The sequence below is a fragment of the Indicator indicator genome, chromosome 1, assembly GCF_027791375.1.
Source record: "Indicator indicator isolate 239-I01 chromosome 1, UM_Iind_1.1, whole genome shotgun sequence".
In the NCBI taxonomy this organism is placed as follows: domain Eukaryota; kingdom Metazoa; phylum Chordata; class Aves; order Piciformes; family Indicatoridae; genus Indicator; species Indicator indicator.
In genome coordinates, this window is record NC_072010.1 from 58766855 (window position 1) to 58775415 (window position 8561).

Consider the following 8561-nt stretch of genomic DNA (forward strand, 5'->3'; position numbering starts at 1 on the left):
AATGCTTTCTAGGTTTCTTCTCTTAAAACCCAAAAGCACTGAGATGCAAATCACTTCCTAAAAATGTCTGGTTTGCCACATTAGTTCTTGATGAGGAAGTACAGGTCAATTGTGATATTTCCTTAATGTTTCAACTTATAACCCCTAAACTACCCCAAATAAGTGTCATCAAGTCAAATGCTTGTCAGGTAAATTTCCAGTCTTTACGAGCCAAACTAGCTTCTTGACAATATATATAAATATTTTAAATAATTTGCATTTGTTAATAGAAAGGTCCCAAGTCAGAACAGAAGGGCCCAATTTAGAAGGGAAAAAAAAAAAACAAACCCATACCTTAATTAGGAAAGGGATCTTCGACTGTCTATGAATTCCATGCGTTAAATGAAATTTCACTTCATGCTTAAATTGCCCATATGTCAGAATTTATTTAAGCATATGTAAATGTATGTAAGGTTTTGTGAATTAAGGTTGAGATTTGCCTCACTGGACTAACCCTGACAATTACCAGACTTCTACTAGTTGAGTCACTTTCACATTTCTGTGTTACATTTTGTCCTGCAAAGGGGTTGACTTTATCACTTTTGCTGATGCATTTATTTCTACAAATGGCCCATTCTCATTAGACACTCAGAAGCTCCTTTGCTCACATTTCTTGCACATCTGCACATCCTTGATCTATGCTTCATAACTGGAATTTCATTTGTTCAGTGTAAGTCTGCTGATATCATCAGTTCTGGTCAAATTTTTATATATCCACACAGCCAAATGCACAGATGTCATAAATCACCTCATCACCACTTATGTCAATACACCAATACTGATTACCATTTTGTTGTGAACTAGACAATGTATACAGAACTGCCTCCTTCCCATTATCTTCCACTGTGAAATAAGCATATTTCTTGGGGGTTTATTATTTTGCTTTTCATAATATAGCAGCTTTTATTACGGCCTTCTGTTCCATTTTAATCAATGTGAAGAACTGCAAAGCAAATACCTGTTCTGGAGAGTTCCCTGGTTCCCTCAAAATCTGATTCAAATCAGCTGCAGGGGCATAATTTATCTCCAGTCTGCTTCTTCAGAGGGTTATTATAGCAGTTCAGTTTAAAACAGTTCTTAAATACAGCACTTTTTTTTTCCTTTTAACTTTCTTAAATATTCACTTTTTGGGAAGGTATGTGTATGAAGATTCTTGCTCTCTAGTTTTCTCAGCATGCTAAATTGATCTACCTAAGTGGCTATTGCATCCTTATTTTTAGCAGCCTGCCACTGCAGATCTGCACAAAGGCCAATCCTTTTTTAAGAAAGCTGTATGCGAAAGACATTGTATTTCAGGGGATTGATGCTTGTGAATATTGGAGTGACTTTGCAAACAAGGGAATATAATGTTAGGGACTATGGTAATGTGGGATTGAACCAAAAAATTTCAGAAGCTTAAAAAGACTTGTCAGTCTTTACCAGAGCTCTTTTCAAAACAGCTGTATCATCTCCATGGCCTGGATTTTGCCATCATATATGTGGGTGTGGCCATTGAGCTCAGCTTCTTGTAATGGTAGGTAATCAGCTGGCCACTACCTGTTGCAGGGTTGGAGCATGCACAAGCATTATATATGCAAGTGTTCAAGATACAATATGCATATTTGCACTACTATTGTTAATAGTACATCAATGGTCTCCTTATCTAGGCAGCTTGTGTCCCGAGTAATTATTCTGCTACAAGGCATTTTAAGTAGCAGGATATCTTAGGTAGCTTGTTTTGTCCTTCACGTTTTGTACTTGTTTGTGTATGTACCCATATATGTATGTAGACTGTCATGGGTTCTGCTAGGACAGGATAGTAGACACAAGCAATCTCATATGCCTGTTGTAGTCTTAACCAACCATAAGTCATAAAACCAAAACAGAAATTAAACAGAAGCTAAACAAGATTGTTGCAAAAGGAGTGAAATGAACAGAACCTTTTTTTCTGTCTCATATTCCTATATACCATTGCTTTAGTATCTGCAGTTCCTCTTATGTCTCATGTAAATCATTTATTAAGATCCCTCTGTATTCCTCAGTCTGCTTTTTGGCTTGCCACCTGTTCCAGATTTCACTTTGTTCAATGACTGACCAGACCTATGAATGTGTTCCCAGGTGAACAGCCTGCCCAGACTCCTTGGCCAGCCAGCCACCGTATAGAATTAGTAGTAGCTAGATCTCTATGGGAAAGTGGAGGGTTGCACAGCCATTGTGATTTTTATGAAACCTGTAGAAACTGCACTTATGTAATTCTGGAATAAGTGGGACAGAAGTTATTATAAGAGGATTGATGGGCAGACCCAGCAACTTTCATTTTCTTTAGAATCAAGGCTTACAGTCAAGTATTGGATCCTTCAGCCCTGCTACTGTAGATACATCCTCGCTTACTGGTTGAGCATGAGCAGATCCATTGAAGGTGTTGCTACTCCATATAATGCTTAGGGTAGATTTGAAGGATTATGGCTCACAGTCTTAAATTACGTTAAAGTATATATTTAATCATACACGGTCCTTCCCCTAAATAGGTGGCTGAGAAACAAATTTTTAAAATGGTAGTTAATTTTCAAAATGAGAATTGTGCTCTGCTATACAGGTGACTATGAAATTTGTTCTTGACAATATAGAATGAAAATGTTGCACCAGTTTCAAACACTTGTGAATAGCAAAGCTTCTGCTATTCTGTTGTTCTGTGAACCATAAGAATCCTCATCACTACTCTTTACTACAGTTCATTAGACGTAGTACAACATGTACTTTAGCTTTTATAGGAAAAGTACAGAATCATCTCTCAGTAATCAATCTAAACCTTCCAGGGAAAGAACCAATGTGTATGCCAACTCATTAAAAGTTTAGCATTAAGCCTGTGGTCTTAGAGAAAATACAAAGTTGTCACTTAACTGTGCTAAGTTTTTTCCCTCCACTTTCGTTTTGCCAGACGTTGAAATGAAAATAACTATCTGTGCTTGACACAAAGAAACAGGAGATGAGAAAGAAAATTTTAATGGAAAGTGGAACTCTTAAATCATATTCAAAGGTACTCAAATTTGTCTTCCTACTATTATTTCAAGCTGTATGAGGAAAAGATTTGAGACATAGTCAGAACGATTGCATTATATTACTTAAGAATATTTCCACGTTTTACACTTAAAAATTATATTGTTCTAATCAAGAGGCTCTACAAGCATCTCTACTGTCACAACCAATATGCAATTTTACTTTGGTCCTCCAGATTAATAGTGTTTTATCTAGACAAATATAAATATAGATAGGAACTTTAAAAAACTGCTATGTCTATCTTAGGGTTAAATTGATTGGAAGCTTATTTCACACTATATAAAATTGTACTGGGTAATATATTAGAAGATTAGGGAAATTATAATCTACTGGAAAATCTGATAGCATCTGAAGTAGCTTCTCTTGAAAAGCATTTGCAACTCTGGTCCGAGAACCAGAAAAATATTTATTTGCTCTTCCTTGTATTATGTAATGTTAGTAAATTGGACTTCAGTTTTGACCTCACATAGTCATTCACCTAAATGAATATGGTAAGTCAATCAAACAATGTCATTTTGTACTGAGTGATATAAAATGATGATGTGAGATATAAGAAACAATTAAATGGGGCCTGGACATTTTTGTATACAAAACTTTCTTATCCATCTATTTTTAACTTTTCAGCAACATATCTAACCTTGTCTTTTGTTCTGTTTTCACAGACCTACCTATCTAATGATCATTTCCATGAAATCCTAAAAGTTCACTCACAGGTAAAGAACTTCATGCCCAAGACGTATATTTGTAGAGTAGAAGGAAAAAAAAGGATCTTTGAAGATACCCCTTAAAGTGATAAGAGAACTCTGAGGAATTACTTACAATAAAACATTCTATAATATATAAGAAAAAAAAGAAAAAAAAACTAAAAAGGAGAAAGACGCTAATAGTGCATGATTCATATGAACCCAGTATGCAACTCGTAAATCAAAATTGGGATTGAAGTATCTTAAAACCGTATGGGTGTTAGAGGCAAAGCTAGTGAGCTTTACAATCTGACAGGTAGCCATTAGATAACATCAGACTGCAGATCAGGATATCAGACAGTAATGCTGCCATAAAATGTAGAAATTATTGTAAAGTTTTCTATTTGCTGGTATTTGTGAAATGAAATTGTTATTCTTACTAAAATAATTAATTTCATAGACGGGTGTGGCCCTAAGCATGAGATCATACAATGATCTCACATTTCTCACAATAATTATGCATTTTAGTGTCTGCCCAAGAAAGCACTGAGAAATTCTGAGCTTTTAGAAAACTTTTGCTGAGCCAACAGAGGAAAGATAAACCCTTGACATTTTCATAGGGCACAAATTGGCCTCTCCTGCCCATCAAGAGAACTGCATCTCAGGAGAAACAAGACTGTTTTTTTTCAGCTAACTATTTATCTTCTGGAAATTTTTTGTACCCTGGAAATTAGAGCTGATAGGACACATCTGGGCCAGGCTTCCATAGTCTCAGTTCTGTGGTGCTCTCTGGCTCTCTAACTAGGAAGAAAAAAAGACAGTTCTTTTATCTCTCCCCACTCTGACTTCAGTTCTGTGGTTCCTGGCCTTGTAGATTTTTGTCTGTTAGTTTGATTGTTTCCTGTGAGGAAATTATTTACAAAGATTTCACAACTAGCTTTAGAACTACATTTGTGTGGCTCCTAAAACAGCCCCTTATTCATAAATGGTTCTGAACAATATTTTTGTCTCTTGAGCACTGGGCTTTGTACAGAGCCTGTCTCATCTTTCTTTCTGTCTTGTCTTTTCTTTCTGTTGCCTACTAGGCTCTCATTAGTTTATTGTTTTTCCCTGGTAATCTAGAGCCTAAGGGTCAGTCTCCCATTGAGGTAGATATACAAAAGCAGAAGAGACACAATTCCTGCCCAAATGAGATAGTTTGTGCCCTGCAGTTTTGCTGCATATAAGCAGGTAGAGCAGCATTTGTTTAATAATGTTTAGTAGATCTTGTAAGGAGTAATGCAGGACCATCCTTCCATTGGTGGTGTGCTTTTACATGGACAAAGGAAAACTAGCTATGTGCTCTTTTATTCTGATATTGCTACAGAGCTCATTAAATCTCCCTTTTGCAAGGAAGGCCTGGGGGCTATTAATTACTTAGTTTTCCCATGTATAAAATGGGTGGAATGCTACTAATCTGTTGACAAGTCTGCAAGAAGCTGTCCAACTGTGAAATGATGCTGAAAATTTCATTTTCTCAGAGATACTGTCATCTCCTCACATTTTTTTCTAAATAAGTTAGGAAAGCACTTCTCATTACCATGGAGACTAATACTTTATTGCAAAGATTGTAATTGCAAGCAAGTTTCAAGGCTGCAAATGAATTTTCCAGAAATCAGGTCAATTGATGAAGTACCTGCACTCAGTGTCAGCTGCTGCAGTGCACATCACTTTCATTCCGAGTCTTATTTACATTCCAAGCCCCAGGGCTCAGCTGCCAGCAAATCAATTGTGGGGTTGTTGGGCTGTGATAGACTCTGCCAGAGGATAATAAAGGAAAAATAACTTAACTGAAGGGTAAATTTGCTTGCATCTACCCCAGGGTATGTCAGAGTAGCAATGTGTATGCAGGCAGTGACTGCAAAAGAGCTGATACTCGACAGGCTCGTATGTTGGCATACTTGTATCAGGTTCTTTAACCACAGCGAAAGAGAGCTCAGTGCATCACAAATTAAGGCTTGCCTAATAATAAGCACTCTTGCAATTATTACAAGTTTGTTTTACTATGAAAAAAAAGAAAAAAACTTGCTGCATTTTTTATCATTTTTTTAATGTTTAAAAGAAAAAAAAAAAAGAAATGGTTCCAGTCTGCAAGCTGAACGATAAAATATTAAGAATGCACTCCAGTCCCACTCCCTGCAGCAAATACATGGTAAGCTTTCAATAAGTTTGTCTCTGAACTTTCTGTAGAACATTCAGACAGGACCCAAAGACATAGAAAGACATTTCCACTCTTTTTTTTACTATTATTGTGTTCATTCCCTTCTGAGTGAGTCAGAAACTTCAAGAAATTCTTGAAGGTATCTGTGGTTCTAAGGAAACTTTGGCAAGGCACATGCATTTGCAGAATTAATATAGTTTTTCAATATGGGCTTGAGGACCCAGTTCGGGAAAGTGCCATGTGCTTTTGTGTGTTTTGACTTCAGTGGTGGTAGTTCAATAAAAGCAGATCAAAAAGGTTTGAACCAGGCAGAAATGTAGCTCTATCTAGTACCTACAGAGATTTGCGTTGTCTTTAACAGCTTCATTTTCCAAATGCGTTTAGTTTGGAAACCATTTTGCAGATATCAGCTTTCTCTGAGCAACTTTGCTGTGTTTCGCAGGATCAAGCTTTGGTAATGCCATGTTCCTGACCTCAGATGCCCACAGTCTGGTGTCTTGGAAGGATACAGTCCTATTCTCACTTAGCCAAATTATCTCTTGGTGCAACACTATAGGGAGCTGTCAGAAAATATTATTGAGTAGCTTTAGCAAATGAACATTTTTGGAGGAGCAAAAAGAGAATTTTTTTGTTTCTACACAACTGTCATGGTGCTTACTAACAACAGAAATAAATGCAGAAATAAATACAAGACCACGAACCCCATTTGGTGCAAAATAAGACAGGGTTTTTGCTGTATTACTGCTTTTAAATTCTAGATTTTATGAGAATTGATACTGGAACTCCATCTTCTGAAAATGTGTTTTAAAATATATTACTTTCTTTGTGTGTTTTATTAGCATATCATGTTGGATGAAATACTGAGCAGTAGTAAATAAATGGCATACTGAAACATGAATAAGAGTTATATCTCCTCTTTTTAGCAGAATGAGAGAGAAGGGGAAAAGTAGAAGATAAGGAGAAAAAAATTAAGGCCCAAGGCAATAATTCCAATTATATTGTTCCAGAAAGTTCTATAACATGAATTTTTAAACATTTGCTTTCATGCAGTTGTGGTCCCCTAAATATATTGACTGCAATAATAACAGCTTTTTTTTTTTTTTCTGTGAGGCTGACTTGTGCTCATGCCATTGATTTTAGAATTCCTTCAGGAACCATTATTTTATCTTTAGGTTCACTACGTCTTGTTCTGGAATGGTGCATCATAATCTGTTTCAAATCCTTTAAGTAGTAGGGTAAAGCTGGTTCCTACATGGCAAGATATACTTTAAGTATTTATCCATCTTGGAAATACAAAAATCCAACAACTTTGATAAAAAAAATCAAAAATAATATCTAAAAAGGTGCAGGCTTCTTCTGAATGATATATAGAAAAGGATTTGCTAAGATTGTGTAGGGCCAAAACATATTGATATAGTTACACAAGTGACTTCCCATGGTGTTGTGCACACATAGTTTTGGAAAAGGGATTTCAGCTTCTTGAGCAGTAAAGCTGCTGGCACCATTCATGTGCTCTACCTTCACACATCATTGCATCCATCTTAAAGCTGAGAGATGAGCAATAAATTCCCTAGTTTCAGCTTGTTTTTTCTCAGAACAGCACTACCCTTTCCTGCTTAGATGTCTAATGAGGAAAGAAAAAGGAACATGTGGCGAAGGGAGGCTGCTTGCCCAGTATCTAACTTCCTCTTGCTCTAAATTCGCCTGTGTGGCTCCACCGGCTACGAGTAGAGATTAATGAGCCTACCCTTACAAGGCTACTGTGAATTTCCACTACAAAATCAAAACTAATTTTCTGAATCCCATGCAAATAACACACCTCTAGGCCATACACTTTTATTATCACTTTTGTTTTGTGTTGCTTTTGAAGATATATTGAGATCTCACATTAAGCCAGCTAATTCAAAAGGTAGGTTTCTCATAGAAAATATCTTTTCTGTCATGTCTGTGGCATTATATCACTGTTAGTAATAATATCACTCTTTCTTTTCCCTGTTTCCTCACTATATTGAAATTGTAGGATGGCTTATTGTGGAACAAAGTAACATCCCTTAGCCAGAATATGTTGATGCAAAGTTACTTTTTGTGCACCCATTTTTCTGCAAGACCCAGCTCTCATCTTCAACCTCACAGAAAACCAGGACTAAGAGCCTGGATGGACATGTTTCTTTTCACAAAGTTTAATATTTCCACTAGCTCATTTCTAATTTTCAGGCTAAACACTTCAGTGAAGATAGGGCAATTTGGAGTAAATTCAGTGTGCAGCCACTTACTTGCTGTTCTACTTATGCAAAAATATTTGTATTTTATGGAATTAGTGATATTATCAACAATACTTGTCGTCCTCTTCCCTGAAACTAGATTTTTTTGGTCTCTAGCTGTGATAATTTAACTAGCTAAATAAACAAACTACCATATGAAGTGTGCTCGAGTAATTCTTATAGCTATTTCCCTTACAAGCAACAAAGAAAACAATTAAACACATATGAATAGAATTAGTACCAGTTATTTTCTAAATCTTTAAATATAAAATCAACAGTAATATTTTGTTATAAAAACTGCTATTTGAGGAGCTGCTTTCTGCAACTAAACCTAGATCTTGT